The following is a 25000-nucleotide window of genomic DNA, read 5'->3' as shown; positions in this document are numbered from 1 at the left end:
ACCATAGGTATATCAAGTGGGCCTTTAAAAATGACTTAACCTCAACTATAGGAGTTAGTTTGACCCCCCAAAAACTCACCTCAAGTTTACTTACGGGTCAAACTTGATTTGACCATTCCAAGGGCTCCCTAACCTAGTTGCCTTTTGGGAACACTAAATGGGATTTTAAAATGCATTGGTTTTCACATTTTCCTCTCAAAGAAATGTCACATGATAACTCACAACACATTACAAGTGTCAAGTGACACCATAAAATACAACAAATCAACATACACTTAGACATGTCTTTTCAAGGTGAAAATAAATTAAAATTAAACAAATTGAACACAAACAAATGCATTCACTTATACAAAATAAACACTTTGCAAATGACATATTATCTCTCCAAATAGACAAACCTCGGCTTCACAATCGCCCATAGGTTTGGCTCTAGTTCTCTCATATATTTCCATGGTCACATGGATTAATATCCTATAGATCTCAACCCACACATTAGTAGGTCCAAATAACATGCATACATATACGAAAGAATATACTTTAAAACAAATGGCATCCAATTTCACATCATATCATGGCTCGATCTCTTAATCAAAGAACAATAATGATAGAATCAATTTACCTTTCCTAACAATCCATATGTTACCATTTAATCAATTGTATCATCTTTGAATTTATATAAAGCAATCATCAACTAGGCATGCATACATGATTCATCATAACATCAACATAAGTACTGAAATCAAACATAATATGAGATATATCATATCCAATGTTATCAAATCATCTATCAAATAGTCTCAAAATCCATAGTGTATCAAAGTAATGTATCATATGATAAGTCAATAGTGAAAAATAAAGAAGTGCTATGACGGGCTCAGGGTAGGGCCTCACAGTAAATATATAACATTAACATCCTTTGGGATAGAAAAAATTGGGTAAGCATGCAAGGTTAAAATAAAAAATAATAATTACCCTTATTATGTTTATAGATGTCCCATTTAGTAGAACTACTCCTTTTGCAAGAGGCTCATATGATAGACTCAATCTGTTTTTTATTTTCTTTGGCATCATAGAGATACAATTGTGAACAAGGTAAGGGTCAATAATAAAAGTCACATTAAAAGGAGGGGGCTTGACCTCTTGAGTTTGTCATTCATTTTGACTTTGGGGATTATTTGTAAGAAAAAATTTGGGTTGATCTTTAGGAGGTTCACTAGAAAAGGCAATATTAGCTAAGCCATTATGCAATAAATATTTTTGCCCAGGGAGAGACAAAGAATCCCACATTGACATGCTAACATTAGCTTTCTTCATATTCTCCAAAATATTAAATGGAATTACACTCACCTTCTACTATTCTTTCAAAGTAACAACATATTGTGTTTGTGGTGGTTGTGGTTGGACTTTTGGTTGATCTTTCCTTGCCACAAGTTAATTCCTAGGCAAAACTTGAATGTTATTTGCAGTAGATGACCCAACTTGACTTGTTGAGGCCTGAATTTTTACCCTTATTATCTTCTTGTTGGCTTTTATCAGCTTGTTATACTATGTCAACAATTCTCTTATTTCATCTTGTATTGGTTGTTATAGAGAAGTAAGACTGATTTTGTCCTTGTGGATGATTGACTCCAAAAGCCTCTTGTCCTTTCCAATTCATCATCGAGAGTACTTTTCTTGATTTGGGTACCTTGCTACTCATTTATTCCTTGTGTGACATCTTGAGAAGCCATACCACTATGCTAAACCACTGAGCCTGATTGAATATTCCATTAGAGCAAGTGGTCTAACTATGAGGCTAGTTGCATGGGAAACACCACTTGAAATCTTGTGCCATGTTGTTTTACACAAGTACAAGCTCTCTTGAAGAGATATAAGTATTAGGATTGTAGGGATAGAATGGTCTTGGATTATAGTTTCTCCTTTGATTTTTAGGATTGGCTTGATAAGGAAGCCTATTGAGCTGATATGGGGATTTGTATGGCCTAGCATTTTGGCCTTTTTGCTTCTCAATGTTTACTAATTCATTTCCAAAGGTCTATAATAGGCCTTTTATCTCATTTAGCTCTTGCAACAAGATTGGAACAACTTTCTCTTGGGGTAAAACTTGGCAATTTAATGTTGGTATAGGAGGGACAATAGCTATAATAGGTATTTTCAATGGTACTTGTGTTTGTACCTCTAGAAAAATGGGCATTGGGGGTCTTGGGGTTGTTTTACTAGTTTGAATTAGGCTATTCTCTATTCTAATGGCAATGCCAAAGGTTTATGGTAGTATACTACCACCCATAGATTGAATCTTAACTGGAATTTCACTATTAAGAGTTTTGAGGTAACACAAGAAAGCATGATTAATGAAGGGTCTTATCATAGCTGGTATTTTCTTCCAAGTCTTCTAGAAATGAAATTTGAAGTCCATCATATGCTCATGTGGGGCTCTCTTTATGGTTGTAATTTGTCCTACCAGTGACAAGTGATATGATTTATCCTCAAAATGCCTACAAATAACGTCACTCAGCTAGTCCAAGTAGTGATAGAATTCATAGGTAAACCTCTAAACAATTGGAGGGCTTTACCTTTAAAGGATGTTTCCTTTAAAGGATTTCATCTTGCTATTCTTTGTTTTCTTTTAGGCGGCAATATTTGCAAATACTTAAAAGGATTTGCACTTGACCTAGTTTGTATCCTTCCCCTAAGCTATTTCCACTAGATCTACTTCAATATAGAAGCATAGTGTCACTGGGTATGATAATTTATAACCTTAGAAGGATGGAATCACTCTTTCTCATACCAAAAAGCCAACAATTATGAAGCTCTTTTGAACTAAAAATAATTCACTTGTCCCACCAAGCGGTGCCAAAAACTATTGTCATTTAGGATTACACCCAAATTATAAGCTCTAAAGCTCATCAATCTTGTGCAACATAGGGACATCCTCAGGTTGTGCTAACCTATAGAGAGGATGAACCTTCATATGATAGGATATTCCCTTTGAAAACATCCTAAAACTACTGAACTTGATTAGAAAAGGGATATAAAGATTTCTTGAAATGAATAAGTTGATACTAGGAGGTGAATTACCAAAAAAATGGATATGAAACTACTAATTTAACTGACAATCTAATTCAATAAGAATATTAAATCAATCATAACTCAATTTTGAATAGTGCAATGCATAATTATTTCATATAATGTATTGGATTCAACATATGCTTGAAGTAAAACTAACTATTTCACAACTTCAACTTGTTGAAATCAACCATACACAACCTATAACCTATACTAATCATGTTGTTATTGCTTTATTTATATTTAAAACAAAATTTAAAGGATTTGAATAACAAATCACAAGAAAAACAACAAACTATTCATCCACATAATAAGATGAGATATTGAGAAGGAAAACATTGTTGTTCTTTATTGAAATGAAAGGAATTCTTGTTGCTACAATTGATAAAAACTTCTAAAATACTGAAAATGAGCTACAATGCACTATACTTTTATGTGTATTGGAAGCAAAAAGAAAAAAATTGAGGAGAAAAAAAAAGTACATGAGAAGACTTATAGAAAAAGAAGCTTATTTTTTGACTAATAGAGGATTTGAGATGAACTCCAACTTTGAACTACTTTATGAACTTTGAACTAATGCTCTTCATTTATAAAATCTCCTTCAATTTGTATGATATAGTATCCTTGGTTTGTACATGATCAAAAATCATGCAAAAAGTTGCCTCAAATTGTTCTAAATTGAAGGTTTATAGGCTCAAGACTTTCCTTGACTCATGCATTACCCATGTGGTATCTTCAACTAATGTGTAACTATTGTATTTGCCCTCAAAACGCCTCTTTTTGTTTCTCACAAATTGACTTGAACAGTTGCATGATGATTATGATTATCAGTTCGCTTGCATGATTCTAAGCAATTTGTGCAAGATCTTAAAGTTTGACATAGACTCCATGAGACGTGGGGTTATAATCTTATCATTTTTTTAATAAAATAATCAAGGCCAACTAATATCTAATCTCCATGAAATTGTCCTCTTCATTTGTAGACGTTTGTTTTCTAATTCCTTTGATTGTCAATCAGCCCCCTGCCATTATGGTAATCTTTTAAACATCATTTCTTTGTAAGTCCTTTATCACTGCATATCAAGAATATCACCTTTGATGACTCATGCCACATGTGTATAAGGTGAAGCAAATAGGATGCATGATACTTATGGAGATCCTTAACCTTGTTAAGATCAAAGATGGAAAAGAGAATATGGATGTAGATAGGGGGAATGAGGGAAATAGAATAGCAAATAGGATAAGCAAGATCAAAGGTGATAATGGATGATAGAAGAAAGAAATGAATAGGATAATGGATATAGAGTGAAGGTTGTGGATAAGGTAAGACAAATAGGATGCATGATGCTCATGGAAATCCTTAACCTTGTCATAATCAAAGGTGGAAAAGGGAATATGGATGTAGGTAGAGTAAATGAGATATAATGGAGGATAAGGTAGTGATACAGGAGCATACCCGATCTATGAGCAATCTTGCATCAACCAAAAATATTTTCTTAGTTTTGCTCTTGTTTAGTTCATGTAACAGTTTTCTGTGTTTCTTTCAGTGTATTTCGGTAGCTATTTATCTTTCATTGTAGATCAGATTTTTGGGTTATAGGCATGTTATTGTGCATTATTCCATATTTCCAGTTCATTTGGGTTCTTTTCCAATGAGTTCTTCCTTTTGGAGTAACTGTTTCAGGGTTTCAAAGCAGTTTTGAGCTTATCATCTAAGTTGGAGATTTCTTCTTTTTTGGAGTGATTTCTTGGATTGCGGATTAGTTTGGCACCAAAATCAATATTCTTAGGCCCTTAGCCAACCTTCCTTTATGGTCTTCACTTCCACATTGTTCTTGGCAGATGAGATCTTCACGTTTTGGGGCCGACTTGTCTTACACGTTTCATTTTCCTTCCTTGGTTAATGTAATCTTTTGTGGTTGACCCATATGTGTTTTGGAGGATATATATATTGTTTTCTTTAGTCATTAGAGGAATAAGGATTAGTATGAGGTTATAGATTCATGATTAGAGATCCGGATAACTCTGAGAGTTCTGGATGGATTGTAATCTAGCATGTTAGCCTGCATGTAACCGGTTGATTACTAGATGTTCTATGATAAATATATGATGATGCAGATGTCTGATTCTATAATATTTCTATGTGTTGTTGTTGTTTCCATTGTATTACTCTTTCTACATGATCTGGTGAGTTCTCTTTGAGGACCCACCGGACCATGGCTACATTAGGTAGATAGGAAGCATGGGTAGAATTTTCTGCCAAGTGTAGATTGTAAGAGGAAAATGGTTTACACATGATGCCTAGTTGCCAAGTTTTCATCATGGTACTTTCTGAAGGCACCACAAGAGGTGGTTTTCACCATTGGATAAATTATTTCTCTTTTTTTTTCTTTCTTTTTTTCCTTTTTTTCTTTTTTTTTTCTTTTGATTTTTTTGAGTTTTTAGAAGATAATGGATGCATGATAGGAGATGGAGGGAGGATTGGAGAATATTGTTGTTTTTTGAATAGTACCCTTGAAATATGTTCTACAATGGACCATGGCTATTGAAGATATGCTCAAAAACATTCCTAGGGTGATGGTAAAGGGAGATGAAATGGATGATAAGGTAGTGAGGGGTAAGGATTTATGTAAAGGATTGGATGAATAGAATGGAAGGATAGAAAATAGGTGTTGGATAATGGATGGAGTGTTGGAATATTTTTGTAGGGGTGGATGGAAATGTTGGAAAGATCAACATTGGCACACACCTTCAGGGGTGGTGGAGTGATGGAGGAAAAATAGATTTTGGAGTTTGAGATTTTGATGGAGAAGTGGATGTGGATTTTGGGACATAAGGAGCCAAAATAGATTTGAACATTGAGAAAGTTTGGATGGAGAAATGAAGGAAGCCTTTTGAATAGAAATCTCGATTGCCAATTTTAATTTTTCTTTAGGATGTAATTCTTCTATGATCACCTTGGGAATCCATATGGTTTTTTATTTTTCTTTCGTTTGTGGTTCTTTGGAATGTGTTGCTTCTATGAGCAGCTTGGGAATCCACATGGTTTTTTATTTTTATTTTTTCTTGATGGGCCTTTGTGGATTTTCTTTTTTATTTTGGATCCAATTTTTCTTTGTCTTTACATGTCTCTTGAATGGGAAATGTTGATCTTTAGACATATGTGGTTTTTTGTACTTATTAACTTTATGCACGGTATCCAAATTTCTTCCAAAATAATTAGGAGTCATGGGTGGATAGGAATGATATGGAGGTTTTTTGGATGAGTTCATGTATGTGGATGGTGGTAAGTTTCTCAAGGATGTGTTCCTTTGTTGATCTTGATTTATGATAGGGTAAGTGGATTATGAGTTAGGGGTGATATGGATAGTGGATGGAGGGATATAAGGACCTAATATGGATGAAAGGGATGAAGGGGGATGTGTATGTTTGGGTTTATATGGAGGAATGTGAGACTTAGTGTGTATACCTAACCCTTTTCCTTGATAATGCATACTTTGACAAATCTTTTTAGCAATGGGATTCCTGTTATTTTTGAAACAAGATGAAAATCCATTTTGAGGAGGATATGATATAGAGGGAGTGATAATATCATAAAGTAAATCAGATTTTATGAAAGTGGATGAACCAAGTGGATATGTAAGGGGTTCATGAATAGATTGGATAGGGGTGATGGGATATTTATGAGGATTAGGATCATGAGGGAGAATGAGAGGGATGACAAGGTCTTGAGGAGGATATGGAGGATTATGCCAAGGTATAATGCCCGCCAAAATACCCTAGAGAAATTAATCAACTAATAAAGAAATAGAGATATTTTTTTTAAAATAATTAAAGTAATATGCCACAAGTAACTCAATAATCATGAATATTTAATCTAACATCATCGAGACATACACATAATAAACTTAAGCATGATCAAAAGAACACAAGTACGCAAGCATAAATAAATAACATCTCATAGATCATCATTCCCTATGGTATCTCAACGCCATTACTTAACACAACACTAAGAACATGAACACAAATAACACCATAATAAATCTACCATAACCTAATCCTTCCAGCCTTGTTTTCTAATCAAGAGCATAGGAAACATCATTCAACTACCCTTCCATGAACACATACTATAATAATCCCCATTACCAATTACTCTTTAGATTTATTTTAAATGCACCAAATCCAAATGTTCCTATATTATATTTTAATCATCTAGAACTTAACTATTCCATTTGAATAATAGAAAATTACCATACATCCATCCATGATATTCATTATATAATAACATCAATAAGACAAACAATAAGAGAATGTCTTCCTTAATCAACAAGAATCATATTTACAATCCATAAATATAACCTTCTCAATTACATAAAATATCTTACACGATTAAAATACTATTTTACATCAAATGCATAGTCTTCAATCTCCAATTATGAATATCTCATGACACATGATACAATAATGTCCCTTCCCATCTACACTAGTGCATAACATTCGCTCCAAGAAAATAAAGAATGGGCTAAAGAGATGGAGTATCCACATCCACACACATGCACATCCAACAAAAATAACATCCCAATGGAAGAATGCATCAAACCACCCAACCATGTGGAACCAATAAGGAACCACCCCTTATGCTTCAGAGAATGACACAAGGTCCCACACACACTCTAGACCTAGGCTGACACCTAACAACCAAGGAATATAAACAAAATAACTACCACAATTGAAACACAACCACATGAACAATAATTCAAATCACAAGACTCCTAGAGGCTGCCCAACAAAACAAGGCATAATGAACAAGGACACATGAAGAGTCTCATCACATACTATCCTCACAAAGAAGGGTGAATCATGAGTCTCCACCTGGCACCCTATTGGGACTTGAAAAATTTTGTCTAATTTTGAAGACCCTAGCTCAAAATTTTGTAGATTTCATTCAGAATCACCTTTCAGAGCAGGCCTTTGTAGCTCATTTGGTGAGCTTGTTTTTTTGCACTGGAGAATTGTCAAGAGAAATCCCTTTGAGGGAATGGTTGTACACCTTATGAAGATGTCATATGCTTGTTTGCAGCTTCCCTAGATCAGTTATGATGCATTTGTGAAGTCTCCTTCAGAGGTCCTGAAGTTAGGGTTGTCGATTTGCAGTTATTCCACTTTTTTGAGTAGTCATGTTTGAGCCCTCATAACTTTGTACTGGTTGATTTTCAAGCGAAACAAAGAGTTTTCCATGATTCCCTGCTATTTTTTGAAGCCTTAGTCCAAGTGGCTCAGCCCCATGAATCCATTTGACAAGTTGCCCAAGTTGATTCCATTTGCAAAAAGTTTAGTTCTGCAACTAAACATTGTCAAACAACAGTTTGAGGGCCACTTTGAAAAATTACATTTCATGTCCAGTTGACTTGCACTTCAAAGCAATTGTTCCCCATGATTCTTTGTAATACTATCTACCATATCCCCATCATGTATCCCCGCAGCTAGTCATTTGACCCATTTTTTAGGCCCATTCCAAACACAAAATTTCAGGGTTTCCCAGTGTTAGTAGTTCAGTTAATCAGTGAAGACAACTTTGAGGGTTAATAATTCTCACATGTGACCTAATTGGGTAAAACCCTATTGCACACCTATTCATGGTATGTTGATCTACCAGTGTGCCAAGTGGTAGCTCGTGATGTGTTGATTTGATATTTTTTCAAATCAAGTTTCAGAGGCTACTCGGGTTGATTCAACATGCTAAGTTTCACATAAGCCTGAGTAGGCAACTATGCAAGTTAATAAATTTTGACTTGACTATCGTATTGATAATCCGTCAGATGCCCTAGATTCTTCATGTTTTAGTCTTTCAGTGTGCCAGCTCCTGGGGTTTGGTTAGATGTTTTGCTCAATTTCTAAAGCTCATTTCGGGAGCTACTCAAGTGTTTTGGGCAAAAATCCAGGGTTGCATAAAAGTTAGAGTTGAATATTTTGGATTCAGTTTCTCGGATCCTGAACACTTCAGGTCAGTGAATCAGAGCATTTCCACCAAGTCAATGGTTTAGAAATGAAAAAAAAATTAGTCAGGCCCACTTTAGGGCCTAACTAAGCCTGATACATCATGTGACTATTACGGCTTAATGGTTTAAATATATATTATTTTTAATCATTCTGATTAAAATAATATTATATTTAAAATGCACAAAGGGGCTGGCCAAGGGATTTCATTTGAATCATAATGCTTGATTTATACATTATATAATTTTCTAAAAAAAAATCATCAAGTATTAACTGATGAGTTTACTCGAAGGAGAGTAACGGGTAAAATCATTTTAAAGGATCAAAGTCTGTGTGATGGGTTGGTGGTGGGCCCCCATATTACTTGAACATCTTTACCAAAGTTTTATTTTACCCTGTGTGACAAAGGGAAGCTGCATGGAACAACGCGTGATTATGGAAGGAATTTTCTTCTCTTGTTATCCTCTGCAAGATTTGGAGAAAATTGGAGCCCTCACGGGATAAATATTTAAAGGATGGGTGAGTCACTTGTTATCTTGCACACTTTGGATGGGCGTGCACAACGCCCATGGGATAAGGATTGTGAGTGAGGTGAGCAGTGAATATACTTATCTCGCGATGTGCAGGATGGTATGAACGAAACACATGGGATAAGAACTCAAGCAAGATAAGATGCGACTGGTGTTATCCCACATAGTAATGGAGTCAATGCAGAGTGTCGCGGGGTAAAGGATGAATTGGCAGTGAAGTTAAAGTCTTATTCTGCGCACCTGCAGGACCAAGCAAAATTCCATGCAGGATAAGTAAAGTTTGAGGAAACTGACATTTTTTTTATTTGCCCCACAAGGTGCAACATGTGGCTTAGTGAACAGTGCGAGATAGTAAAGAGAAGTCATGGAAATATTAAAGAACAACCATGAATAGAGGTGAACCCATAAAAGAAGTAAGGTTAGGGAGAACATTTGTAAAGGAATATTGAAATTCAGGTTCATGCGCCTCTTTCGAGTGCAGACATTGAAGTGCCATGGAAAGCTGAGTGCTCTGCTAGTTGTGGACTGCCACGATTTGGAGATGAGTGTGACAAACCAATAAAATGCAGAGCCATGAGTGACCAGACACAACAGATTACAATCTAAGGTGAGGACACTGAAAATGTCTTGAAATGGATTTATGAAGAAACAACAAGGACACGCAAAGAAAATTACGGTGTCCATGACAACATGAATGTAGGCTTAGATGCATGATACATCATGGGGTGACCCTTTTGTGTTTACATTCAAAGATGTTTTTGCATAAAAATGGAACCGGTACAGTTGATATTGGCATTGACAGTTTTCTTCATTGTGAAATTACAAGATCCAGTTTAGGGCTTCTGCAATGGGTTCAAAAGTTTTGTGAATTCGATGGTGCCTTGAGACACATTATGATGTTCTGGGGAATCGATCCTAAGAACATCAAAATTTCAAAGGATTTATGGTAAGTGTGGAATCAGAGACAAGTTGAGAGGAGTGTTTGTCGTGATGCCTCACGGGTGTGTGGCTTCGTAGGATATCATGATTGCAGATAATATGCACAAAGGAATGAAACGATTGCAGGAGATAATATGGAGCGAGCATGTATCACAGTTCTCACTGCGCACATCATCATGGCCCATCAAAGTTATTATGGAAGATCGAATGGGTGTGATAGTTGAATATGGGGAGTGGTTGTTTGACAAGCAAGTTTCAGCTAATAAAATTATACAAAGGATTCAAAATGGTAATGTCACTTATTTGATGACAATGATCAAAATTATCACAAAAATGGGGGGTTTGAGAAATATGATAGTAGCAATTTTTATTCAAATTAATTTTGGTCTCATAAAGTGTCAAATGTGTATGAGGAGTGATAATGAAGATTTGTGATATTTTAAGAAGTGAAATATGACTCCAAAGGCAAAAGGTTACACCTATAAGCTAATGTTTACCTTAAGTAAATTAGAGGTAAATATGAAATTGACCCTTATCTACAGGAGCTAGAAAATCAACGCTTGAAATGTTTTGCACAAACCGAGTAAAATGTGATGGGGAGTGAGTAATTATTTTTACTAAGAAATGCATTTTCTCTAAGAAATTTTGTATAGGTAAGAATTAAATATTATCCTATTATGTTAGCCACTGTGGATGAGGATATATTTGATAGTTCTGATACTTAATGTAAGTACAGATCCAATAGCCAACAAGATGAGAGGGGGGGGGTGAATCATACAAACTTAATCTTCCATAAAAACATCAGATTCAACCTCGGTAACATATACTTCAGTAATATAGCCAAAACTGCTAAACATGCAAACTCAAAAGCATATAAACATCATAAACCTCATAACACCAGATTTAACGTGGAAACCCAAATAGGGAAAAACCACTGTGGGATTTCGAACCCACTAAGAAATATACTCTTCTAGAGTATGCTCGGTTAAAAACAAATCCTGTTAAAGATTACAAACACATTGCTAGATGTGACCCGGTTAAAGGATTTCCCTCAGATCTGTTAGGATCTTCACCTTGTTAGAAGTGACCTTGTTAAAGGATTTCAAACACTCAATCAGAATGTCACCTTGCTAGAGGGTTTTACAAATAAGACTGTTAAGTCCACTCGGTTAAGAGATTTTCTATCACTTTCACAAAATAACAGTAATAAAAATCTATCTGCAACTTCACATCTAAAATGCTAAAGCAGATTCTTATTTGCTCAATACAATCTAGACATAGAACTAATCTTGTCCATCTACTGGGCTTCTATATTCTATTATTCAAACAGGTCTTCAAGCTTCTATGCTCACTAATCACTATGTAGCATCCCTATGCATACATTTGCCCGCATACATTGTTTATCAATAGTTCCCTATTTATAAACAATTCACCAACCGCTTAATCTCCTTGATCACATTTCCCATGATCAATCATAGCCATCAGATCTTCAAACTTTGACCAGGTTCAATGTATCCTTCGATCTGAAAATGTTTTACCCTGCCTTGGAACTTTCATACATTTCTTGGAACTTGTGCTAGGGTATTGCGGTTCAATCTGAGTTGTAGATCTTCATGCCGATTTTCCTTTGCCATAGATTCATTAACAAACTTCATGCATGACATACCAATCATTTAATCAGTTCCATCTCATCAACTTCCTTCATTAAATAACTCATGTAACCATTTAATGTATTCTATTACTGCTCGATTACAACTTGGTATATACTAAACTTCACTTGGTAGACATTCTGCCTTCATTAACTGATAGCGATAACCTTAGGGTTTACCGACTAGGTTCCTTAGGGTTTACCGACTAGGTTCTTTGCTCGGTAACATAGTATAGTATTATCCTTACAATTTACAACATATGTATGATGTTAAAATAATCTAAACATCATGATCTCATCACTGTCTGACTCGGTAATAGTTTCCCATTGAATACCTTATTCATCCCCTTATTCATCATATTATTTCTGTGTCTTTTACCAACATCTTTATACTCTTCAAATCATACTTCTCAAGATATGGCAACATCATACTGAAATAGAAAATCAATTTCTTGACATCAATGACAAAATAATAATATCAAGACAGTAAACATCCTTAATCACTTATATCCATAATCATCAACAACCTTCTCAATATCCTTATAGAAATGCCAACAATCTCCCATTGTCTGTTATAATGCCAAATGCCAACAATATTCTCTTTGTCAAAGGTAATAAAGAAATGGATGAGGTGAAATTTGCACTCAAGGGAGAAGGTGTCTCGTGGTCAAGCAGAGAAACTATTTTCACAGAGGGACTATGCTACAGATGGGATGATATTTTAAAGTAAAATCTAATAATGTTTCTTACACTGTAAATTGGCAAGGTTTGAAAATCATAGGGTGAAACAAGGGTATATGTCACTGATCTTCTTGTAGCATCCTAAAATTGCGACACTTGCAATTTTGACTGCATTTGGGTCTTCACCATGGTGGCGCAACGTTGAACCTGAATGGAGACCCCGAAACCTGCTTGCGACACCAAAAATTGCATTTTTATGCACCTTGGCCTGATCCCTCCTTGCACCCTGCTATCCCGGGAGGTGGGACCATGGCGCCCAACGCCCTGGTCCCTGGCCCTATTTTGGGCCCGGTCTCTTGTTGGGCATCGGGTCTTTAAGTTTGCAAATTGGAAAATATTGTTTCTAGGTGGGCCTAAGGTCGGGAAAATCAGTCTCTCAACCCTAATTGACAAGTATATAAACTACATTTCCTCTTCCAAAAAGAGGGAGGAAGACATATGTGTGCAAAAGGCGGAAGCGATATTCAAACATTCAAACATTCAAGCAGTCAAGCATTCCTTCAAGCAATTGAGCATTCTAAGTCTCCATTCAAGGCTAAGTGTTGCATTCAAGACAAGGATTCAACCATTGAAGAGGAGATCACATACAACATACAACATACAACATACATTACACCTTTGCATGTAAGAATACAAACATTCTTACAACAAGGTATTAGTACTTGTTTACATTACAAACATTTACATTTACAGCATTCTCATTTCTTGGTTAATTCCAAAACCGGGGTTTGACCTAAAGGCAAACCCCTAATCCCTAACCCCCCAATCGTCCTCTCTTTTCTATGTGTAGGTTGTAGGTACGCGGCTGTAATTGAAGATCTGGAATCCTTGTGCAGAGACGAACAGATCCCCCTTCGTTTCGTGGATTTTTCGGAGGACCGTGTGCACTCCGGGCACCATCGTCCCGTCAACTTTCGCTCAAATTTGCAGGACAGCATCGTCTCGACATTTTACTACTAATTTCAGGTCCGTAGCTTCATCCTGTGTCCCAATCTCCATTTACAAGCGAATCTTTCTTACTTTGACATGCATCCCTAGTTCAATCATTTTATCTACATTCTTTACAAAAGAGGGTATCCTTGATGTCTCAACCCTTGAAACTCATTTAAAATCTAGTCTTGCATTGCGTGGGATTGGATCTTGTGGGTTTCAACCCCTCTTTTGAATGTAAAGTCTCTCTTAAGTGAAAACCATCAACCCCAGTGATCTCCCTTCTCTCTCTTTGGAGTTGGGGGGGGGAGAACAACTAGGGTTCGATTTTTCTGCTTTACATTTTGGTGAACCCGACGTGAACATCCTAATTCTGATTATTCATGGTTAGATCTGAAAAATTTGCTTCCTTAATTACATTTCCATGTTTGATCTTTTGCAAATTTTAGAGGTTAATTGCATAAAAACCCTAAAATTTTCTTTTTAGTAATTAAGCTTGTGAAATGTTTAATTGTTAATGCTTGTTTCAGATCTATCCTTCTATTGCAAATTGTCAGTTTATATTTGTGCTTTAATTCTGAAAATTAAGTGGTTAAATGTCAAAACCCTAATTTTTAAAACCTTCTTGATTCAACCTTTGACTGATAATTTCACTAATCAAAACACCTCCAAATCGGCTGTAACTTTGGATTCTGCAATAAAATCACAATATCTTTCATCCCTGAAAATTTGGAAAAAAGTTGCGAGGACCGTGTGCACCCCGAGCGCCATCGTCCCCGACATTTTTTCTGAAATTTCGTGAGCTAGATCTTACTGTATTTTTCTGCTAAAATCGAGAATCTTGGCTGATTTCATCAATTCTAACACTTTCAAAATTAAAGTCAAAGTTGGTCTAGTGATTGCTCAGATAAAGGCTTATAATCATTCAAAAATTGTTGAAATTGAAATTTGTATCAAAATTGTGTTCCTTACTGTCCTAAATCTGAAAAGTGTGTTGGCATTCATTCAAAATTTCAATGCTTTATTCAAATTTTTACAATTTGTGACTTTTGAAATTAAGTGTTTAATTGCAACAACTTTGATTTCCGCTTTCAAATTTGAATTTTGCATGAAATCGAGTCAAATTTTAAATTTCAAAGCTTGCATTGCTTTCAGTATTCCATCTAAAATCATAAAATTCAAAATTTCAGTTTCCCTCTCTTTTTCAAAAATTCAAATTTTGCATTTTTCAACAATCTTGGTAGGGTTCAATTTTGAGATTGCAACTTTAATTTGGCCTATCTACAGATCGTAAAATCACTCAATTTTTTCAAATTAGCTTTAAAATCATCATAACTTTCATCCTTGAAAATTTCGAAAAAAGTTGCGAGGACCGTGTGCACTCCGTTCGCCACGGTCCCTGACATTTTTTCTGAAATTTTGGGAGATTGTCCTGATTGCATTTAACAGCTTAAATCTAGGAGATTGGCTGATTTTATTGAAATTTGCTACCTCTAAAATTCAAAATCTTCTCTCTCTCTTTAGTGCATGAGTTTTACAACAATATTCCCGTTAGACGAAGCCTTAGAATTAAGTCCTTCCAAGGTTTAATTACTGAGGAGATGGAACCTAATTTGAATGGCCTTTTTAACAAGGACACGGGTAATTCCTCTAATCCTCTTAATGATGAAGAAGCTCTCCATGAGGTTTCTGTAGAACAACTTTCAAAATTGGATAACCAATTTGATGATTTTCGACAATGGATGTCTCAAGAATACCCTGATAGTCAAGCTCTTTCATTAATTGAGGGTCTAAAACGTATGGTTCAAAGTGATAAGAATGGAATTGATATTTTGCGTGGTATTGCACACATTGTGGATTTGAATGTGATGCCTATGAAGAGTTGTGCCGAAACTTTAGGTTATACACAACCTCCTACTCAAGTTAATCATTCTATTCCTTTGACAACTCCTATTGCTAGTATACCTACTTTTAAATCAAACATAATGACTACTTCAATACAAGACATTCCTCCTATGATCACTAGTCATGGGGGCAATCCCTCTTCTTCAATCAACCCTCTTCCTTCATTCAATCCAACTTCTTCATTCATTCCTTCAATAAGTGTTCCTATTATATCTCCACAAATGAACATGACGCAAGGGGGCAATTCATTTAACCATTCCATTCCTCCTTGTAGTGTTCCTCCTTTCCAATCATCTCCTATGACTAACTATCATAGTGTCCCACCACCTTACTCTCAATCAATACCTTCTTTCAATAACATAACACCTCCATCACAATCTAACACGTCTAATATGAACTCTTCGACTGAAGTGACCATTAACAATCTTGCACAAATAGTCTCTTCTTTACAGCAACAAATTGCCTCTATGAATCAATCTAAGACTAGTGTGCCCACATTTGATGTTGCGAGCCCACTTTCTCTTGACATTGTTTGAGCTATCCCCCCGAAACATGTTGAAATCCCACATTTGGAGCTTTATAATGGTAAGGGTGATCCTCTAACACATGTTAAGACCTTTCAAACAATATGTACCGATTTGGCTTATGACCAAAGGTTGCTTGCAAAACTGTTTACTAGAACATTAAGAGATAAAGCCCTACAATGGTATTGCTCATTGCCTTCTTATTCTATTACTTCTTTCGAACAACTTGCAAATGCTTTTATTCAACAATTTCAAAACAATATAAGTCCTAAAGTTACTTTGATTAATTTAATGCATTGTAAACAAGGTGTTAAAGAAAAAGTGACTGATTTCATTGGTAGATATAAGCATTTGTATACTCAAATTTCTTTTCCAGTACCTGACAATGATATTCAAAGAATCTTTATTTCTAATTTACAAAAAGATATTAGAGAAAAACTTCTGTTTTCTGAGTTTACTTCTTTCCAACAGTTGTGCACAACTCTTCACAATTATCAACTAACTGTGAGTCAAATGGAACAAGCAAATCCTATGGCTCCGAGTGATAAGGGTGATAGTAGTCAACAACCATTTGGGAAGTTTAAACCAAATAGAGAGTCCATTAAATTCAATGAAAACATCATCAACAACAATGTGAATGCAGCATCAGGTGTGCCTCCTATTTCTAAGTTTTTCAAGAAAGAAAGAAAGTTTACTCCTTTGAATGAATCATTGCATAGTATTATGAATAAGTTATTGGAACAAAATGTGCTTACTCTTCCTCCTATAAGGCAAATAGATCCTGCAAAGATTAATTCACCCTACTTTGATAACAAATCTTTTTGTCAATTTCATCGTCAACCTGGGCATGATACTGAAAAATGTTTTGCTTTAAAGGGTAAAATTCAAGATTTGATTGATAATAATACTATCTCTGTTTCTGGTGTGAATGATAAAGGCAACACATCTGTAGCTCCTCCTAACCAAAATCTTAAGATTTTTACAGATCCATTACCTTCTCATACCTCTAATGTGATTGATACTAATGATTCCTCTGTCTCACCTGATGATCTTGTGTCTATGACTCCGAATGTGATTAACTTTGTGGAACAGCATAAAATCCCTAAAGAACCTTCCATCACATTTGATTCCAGTGAAACTATCAGGGCACCTGATGGTCCTTTATATATAGTTGCAAAAGTCAAGAATACACCTTGCCGTGGAGTGCTTATTGATCCTTCTTGCATGGTTAATGTCATTACTGAAGAATTTCTTTTTACTTTGCAATTGAATCAAGTGATCTATGATGAAAAAAATGTGGTTGTGAAATTATTTGATGCATTTTCTTCTCCTGCAATTGGTTCTATTACATTACCTATTGAGGTCCATAACAAACCCCTTGATGTGAACTTTGCTATTATTCCGTCGTCCGAACAATTTCGTGTGAAGCTAGGCTATCCTTGGTTATCTTCCATGAAAGCTATTGCTTATCCTATTCATAAGTGTTTGAAATTTCCCCATAATGGTGAAGTTGTTACTGTCAATCATAGTCTCTTTAAACCAGCTGAAAGAACTTCTAGCATTCCTATTGATTATTTTTGGGCTAAACAATTCCAATCTCTTCCACCGTGGAGTGATCATCTATTCAAATCTTATCAAAAGTGGAAAAAAGATATGATCCTATCTCTAAGTGAACCTAGAACACCCAAACTTGACATTCCTATCATTCTTGAGAAGGAAGTTCTTCCTTTGAAAGATAAAACTAATGTCTTTCCTCAAGAAGATTCCCAACCCATCCCTATGAATGTGACTATGTCTATATCTAATAAACTTCCTAAAGGTAGACCTATACCTCCTCGTCATGATGGACTTGGTCTTCTTCCTAAACCAAATTTTCCTCCTTTATATGGAGTAGTTCCTCCTCCTTACTCTTATAGAGAAAAGAGACCTTCCTCTTCTCCTATTATTCAACCTAAGAGACCACAACCTAAACACCCAAGTGAAAAGGATGAGAACATTCCTCCTCCTCAATCTTCTCAACTTCCTACTAAGACTAGACGAAATCGTTTTGCATGTGAATGCTGATGAAAGTGTCATCTTAGAGCTCAGGCAGCTGCTTCTCAAACTTTGCAATCCCCAAAAACACCTTCAGCCAGTATTATTCCATTTTCTCCTCAGCCGAAAATTGAGCCAAAATCTCCTAAACATAAGATGCATGATGGTCTTGATCCTGTGCGAGTTAAAGATCCTATTTTTATAAATCTTGATGATGATATAGATGAAAATGTTATTCATGATGAAAATGTTACTTATGTTCATTTTGATAGTGAATATGAATATGTTGATGTTGATAACCATTTATCTAACGAATTTTCTAAAGCACTTATCCTAGCTCCTAGACAAGAACAACGTGGTGTGGAACATGAACATAGCCCTTGTTTGGATCTTGTGATAGCTCCATCTACTATGTTGGTTGTTCCTCCTCTATTTTTTTTTTTGCCTTCCCGAAATATTGATCAGCAAGATCGGGGGGTAGATGACGTGCTAGACTAGTTTCATTAGCATAGCAGATTCTCTCCTCCTCTCTTGATCTCTTTTGTTACTTCTTCTATGTGTTACTCTCATTCTTCTATTTGTTGTCCTTAGTGTTGTCTACTTGAGGACGATGCAAAACATTGAGATCTCTTTTGGTCTCTCTCATGTTGACTCAAAAGACACATGTGTTCCCTTCTTCTAGGTGACCTTCCTTGATTGGGGAATGAAGAACAATTATGCATACATACATATGATATACATGAATTATCATACAGCATACTGACCCCAAGTAAAGCGAAGTCACCTCGTGCTTTGTGTTTTGTGTCTATTATCCTTGGGTTTATCTCACACTTGGGGGCTAAATCCTTGTGATAATGTGCTCCTTTCCCTTCTCATTTCCTATATGTATCACTACCTTAAAGCAATCACCCTCAGTGAGGCATGTGCGATCGCTTTAACGTAGGGGGGCATACATCCCGTTCATATCTTTTCAAGATACTTGAAAATTTCTTGGCAAACTTAGCTTTGCCTTGAAAATTTTTGGTATTTTTCTTACATGACTCATAGTGAGGGAACCTTACTACTGACAGTCATGGTTCTCCCTCGTGATCTTCCCTTTTACTTTGTCAATCGAAGCCGTAAGATCCTTAGTCCACTGGGGGCTTGGTGTATCTTGCCTCCTTGATGTGGTGAAAGTCTTTCAATGTTGTTTCCTTGTACTTTACCGGAAGTATGGACGTACGCTTATACTCCCGCTAAAGTGGGGGCTAAATGTAGCGTCCTAAAATTGCGACACTTGCAATTTTGACTGCATTTGGGTCTTCACGATGGCGGCGCAACGTTGAACCTGAATGGAGACCCCGAAACCTGCTTGTGACACCAAAAACTGCATTTTTCTGCACCTTGGCCTGATCCTTCCTTGCACCCTGCTATCCCGGGAGGTGGGACCATGGCGCCCAGTGCCCTGGTCCCTGGCCCTATTTTGGACCCGGTCTCTTGTTGGGCATCGGGTCTTTAAGTTTGCAAATTGGAAAATATTGTTTCTAGGTCGGCCTAAGGTTGGGAAAATCAGTCTCTCAACCCTAATTAACAAGTATATAAACTAAATTTGCTCTTCCAAAAAGAGGGAGGAAGACATATGTGTGCAAAAGGCGGAAGCGATATTCAAACATTCAAACATTCAAGCATTCAAGCATTCCTTCAAGCAATTGAGCATTCTAAGTCTCCATTCAAGGCTAAGTGTTGCATTCAAGACAAGGATTCAACCATTGAAGAGGAGATCACATACAACATACAACATACAACATACATTACACCTTTGCATGTAAGAATACAAACATTCTTACAACAAGGTATCAGTACTTGTTTACATTACAAACATTTACATTTACAGCATTCTCATTTCTTGGTTAATTCCAAAATCGGGGTTTGACCTAAAGGCAAACCCCTAATCCCTAACCCCCCAATCATCCTCTCTTTTCTGTGTGTAGGTTGTAGGTACGCGGCTGTAATTGAAGATCTGGAATCCTTGTGTAGAGACGAACAGATCCCTCTTCGTTTCGCAGATTTTTCGGAGGACCGTGTGCACTCCGGGCGCCATCGCCCCATCAACTTTCGCTCAAATTTGTAGGACAGCATCGTCTCGACATTTTACTACTAATTTCAGGTCCGTAGCTTCATCCTGTGTCCCAATCTCCATTTACAAGTGAATCTTTCTTACTTTTACATGCATCCTTAGTTGAATCATTCTATCTACATTCTTTACAAAAGAGGGTATCCTTGATGTCTCAACCCTTGAAACTCATTCAAAATCCAGTCTTGCATTGTGTGGGATTGGATCTTGTGGGTTTCAACCCCTCTTTTGAATGTAAAGTCTCTCCTAAGTGAAAACCATCAACCCCATTGATCTCCCTTCTCTCTCTTTGGAGTGGGGGGGGGGAGAACAACTAGGGTTCGATTTTTCCGCTTTACACTTCTGAAGGCTACAATATGAGTTTTGGAGAGTCTTTATTGACATAAAACAATATCCATTTTTCTCACATTGACTACATAAAAATATTTGCAAGCTTGTGGTTATTATAAAGTGCTTTAGGGAGGAAGTATTCTGACATGAGTTTTCACCAAGAAAAGAGTATTGGTCAGTTAGTGTAGTGAAATTGTATTTTTACTTAAAGGAAATTTTTCATCTGAGTGTAAAGTTACAAAAGGTGAACTTATGAGGGAATATTGTCTCTTCAGATGAGTGGATCAAGCAAAGAAGGGAGATTATTCATTTTTCACTCAAAGATGAATATGCATAAAGGGGGATACTTTTGCTTAGATAGTAAATGCACAGAAAAGAGGAATTGTTTTGGCACCAGTGCTGAAATGTTTTATTTTTAGATTTTGAGATACTTTTTCAGAGGCCAATATGCAGATTAGAAAGTGATAGGGCACATAGGGGTCTTTACAGCATAGGGAGGATTTCTTTTTGTTGATTTGAGAAAATGAAAAAGTGCAGCTGAAGGTCAGAGGTGACTTTCACAAAATGGGAAATTTTCTCAGTTTTCAACCAGAATAGGTATTTCTAGTTTTCAGGTCAGAGGGAAAGGTGTGTGCTTTTCAGTCAGTATAAGAAGCAAACCAAATATGGCAATTTTTTGAGTTTTGAGCAAAGGTGACTTGACAAATGCCTGAAGATGATATTTTTCAAATTTCCAACAGTTTCCAGTAGTGTAAGAGTGCAGATTGTGATAAGTGCCTATAGGTGCAACCAAAAGGGAAATGACTCAGATTTTTCAAATTTTCAGCTAGGTGCAGGTTCAAATTTTAGCAAATTTTGAAGGAAGAGGAGCAGATTTTCAAAGATGCAGATTACAAAGTTGAAGACAAGTCATTTTCAAAGATGCCTTTAGGGTTTGAATTAGGGTTTCTTCTTTGAATGTATATCTCTTCCTCCTCTTCTTTTGAGTGAGGGATTATGAATGTAATATTTCCAGGAAGTAGGGGCTTCCATGCAAGTGTGAAAGATTTTTATGATAGTTAGAGTTGTTTTCAGTTTATGTATGCTTTGCACTTTTAGTGCTTGTAATAATTTATGCAAGTAAAGAATACATGTTTCTCCTTCTATTGTCTCCTATATGTAACAATGTTGTTTATGAAATAGACAATCAAGGATTGTGTTTTTTGTCCCAGCAAGCCTGGTGTTTATTCTATTTTTGCTTCAATTCAAAGAAGAGATTAAAGTGCTTCAATAGGATATGAATAGTATCTTTTGTATGTAGGGTCTTAAGTATGATTGCAGGGAAAAACCAAGCTAATGGGTGTTGATGTCAATCATTGATGTTAGGATTTATGTGGTTGCAATTCAAAGCTACTAAGGTGTAAGGTTGTGTGTTGAGAGTAGACTATGTTGCCCATACAAGGCACTGGTCATGGGGTTTGTTTCTAGTTTTTAGAGCCTGTTTCATACTCAATATTTTTACTTTTTGCAATTCCTTTTAGTATTAGGAGTAGGAGTAGTGTAGAAACCTCCTCAATGGGTGCTTAGATGCTTACAAATTAAAGGTAAAGCCATAACCATGAGTTTATCCATCTTCCTTATTATCTTTCATTGAGATGATCTGTTGTAACATGTAATGTCAAGAGTATTTTGAAGTTGAAAGCTATAGGATATTTTATAGGTTCACCCGCCTTGGTCTTGCAGAGCCAAAAGAGTAGGAGATCTCAGTCTTGTGACTAAATCTCGTTCATTGGTCAAATCCTTCCCCGAGTCTGTTGATGAGTTAGTGGCAATTCCTCTAGGACTCGAGGACTGTTGGTTTGGGAACCAACAGACTGGCGGCTCCGCTGGGGATAGTCTTAAAAGAAAAGCTTGTTAAATCTTAGTTGGTTGCCCATGAGTCTCTGGTTGCATGGTTTTCAGTTTGGAATTTTTTTGTAGCAGGTTGTTTAGATGAAAATTCAAATGACTCTACTAATGGAGAAGACCTAGAATGATGAAATCTTTTGAATAGCTTTCTATTGTTCAAATTTTGTTCCTCTGCAAGGAGGTGGCAACTCTATCCTAAAAAAACTGATAATGAAGCAAGAATAGCTCTAGCTATGAAGGAGTTCTCAATTAGAAGTAAGAGACCAACTGTTGCAACTTTTCCATGTATTCTTTTTTTCAAGAAATTTTTGAAAACCAAAAAGTTTAAATTTTTGTAATGTTCCCTTATTCAGTGTCATAGTTTTATAGTTCCAGTTGTCATACTTCTTAGTTGTATGTTTCAGTCATTTCTTTGTGATAAAGAGAAGTGTGTTATGTTGTTAGTAGGTTCATTCAAGAGGTCCTAAGCCTAATTTTTAGTCTTATGTATTGCTTTTTCTTAAGATCTTGTTGTAAAATGTTATCAAGTCATGTGTGACTGCATAGGTTGTATGAGAAGCTTGTAAAGACAAGCAAGATCTATGGTCATTATGTTGTCCCAGGTATAATGAGTGATCAACAACTTCAAGGTCGACCTAGAAGGGTGTTCATCCCTAAGAGATACAGGCCTTTAAGTTTCAGCAACATTGAAGGGTACCCACATCCCTTCCCCATTGAGTTTAAGGATCAAGTGCCTTTGTTTTATGCACATGGATCTGAGTCAGCACTACACCATATTTAGTCATTCAGTGAGTTTGTTGAAGACTTTTAGTTTTGTAATGAAGATATAGTCATGAAGTTCTTTGTGAGATCATTGAAGGATGGTGCAAAGGACTGGTATGAAATTTTAGCAACACAAAGTGTGTCCTCATGGGATTGCTTTAGGAGGTTGTTTTTGGAAAGATTCGGTGATGCTACAGTTAGTTATGAGCAGCCTCTTATTTCTTAGAATACTCTAGCATATGAAGATGTAATGTATGTACAACAACAACAAGTGTCAAGTGCTAAATATGGATTTCAACACATAAGTGTCCCTAATGTCCCAGCTTATACTTTTTGGTAGTATGAGCAAGTTTATCAACCCCAAATAGCGCAAGAAATAAGCTTTTATGTTGAGAACCCAATGATGTATGTCAGCGCTCAACTGGACATGAAAAAACAAGGGGGTGAGCAACCTTATGTGCTGTTGTCCAAATTCTTGAAAGCATTTCAAAACATCCCTATGAGATTCATGCTTCAAGAATCCAAATGGGTAGACTTATTTTTACAAGTCTATGAACCTAGTGTTGTTCACTGGCCAAGGAATTCAAAACCGGCTAGTATGGATCGGATGGTTGCATGGATTGACATGTTTGAGGATGTCAAGTCTAGAATGCAACTTGGTAATCAAAGATTGCATGTTGATAATGACAAGGTTGAGCAAGAGTGTGATAAAAATGCACAAGTAAATAACAATGCTCTCTATGTTGTTGAAAATCATTCACATTGTTAGCATGAAGAGGTTAATACTTGTGGACAACAGTTGAATGAAGAGCATGAACCAGAAAATGAATGCCATGATAGCTTGAATGAAGTTGAAGAAGAACACTATGATGGTCAGCATTCTTTTCTAGATGGTGATGGTGATTTTGAGAAGGTTGTTGGAGATGCAATCTCCCATAAATGACACACATACTCTCTCATGAATCTAGTGGGATTTCAGTTGAAGAGAATAGTAGTATGGGACATGCTAATGAGTAAGATGACACTTGTTCAATCAGAAATGAAGGTATCTCAAACCTGCTAGCAGCAGAGTACCTGAGGTATGCACGAGGAAAAGATGAACAATATATGTACCCTGTTGATTTGGTCTTTGACAGTGAGGTAATCTCTTATGATGCATTAAGCAAGACACCTACTATCAATCTCCATCCCATGTTTGAACAAGCAGATGTGTAAGAGGACAAAAATATTGAATGCATGGGATTCTTTGAGTATGACTATGACATGTGTGTTGATAATGAGGACGTGCATGCTGATACAAAATTAGATTTTTGTTTTGAAGACATATGCACAACTAATGCCGATGATGACATTTTAATGAAAGTGCACATGAGGGGGAAGTGGCTTTTGATCATTGTGATCAGAGTGGTGATGGGTTGGGAGAGTGTGATGATGAATTTAATTTAAAAAATGGATGTCAACCCCTAGCCCAGTGTGTTGAACCCCACGGTGATGAGCTCTTGTTTTAGTGGAAAGACAAAATACATGCATTTGAGGGATCGTGGAAATGTGATAATGTTGATCTAGCATGCAGCCAAGTTGCTTATGTAAATGA

Source organism: Cryptomeria japonica, chromosome 11, assembly GCF_030272615.1.
Source record: "Cryptomeria japonica chromosome 11, Sugi_1.0, whole genome shotgun sequence".
Taxonomy (NCBI): domain Eukaryota; kingdom Viridiplantae; phylum Streptophyta; class Pinopsida; order Cupressales; family Cupressaceae; genus Cryptomeria; species Cryptomeria japonica.
Note: the sequence above shows the minus strand (reverse complement) of the source record.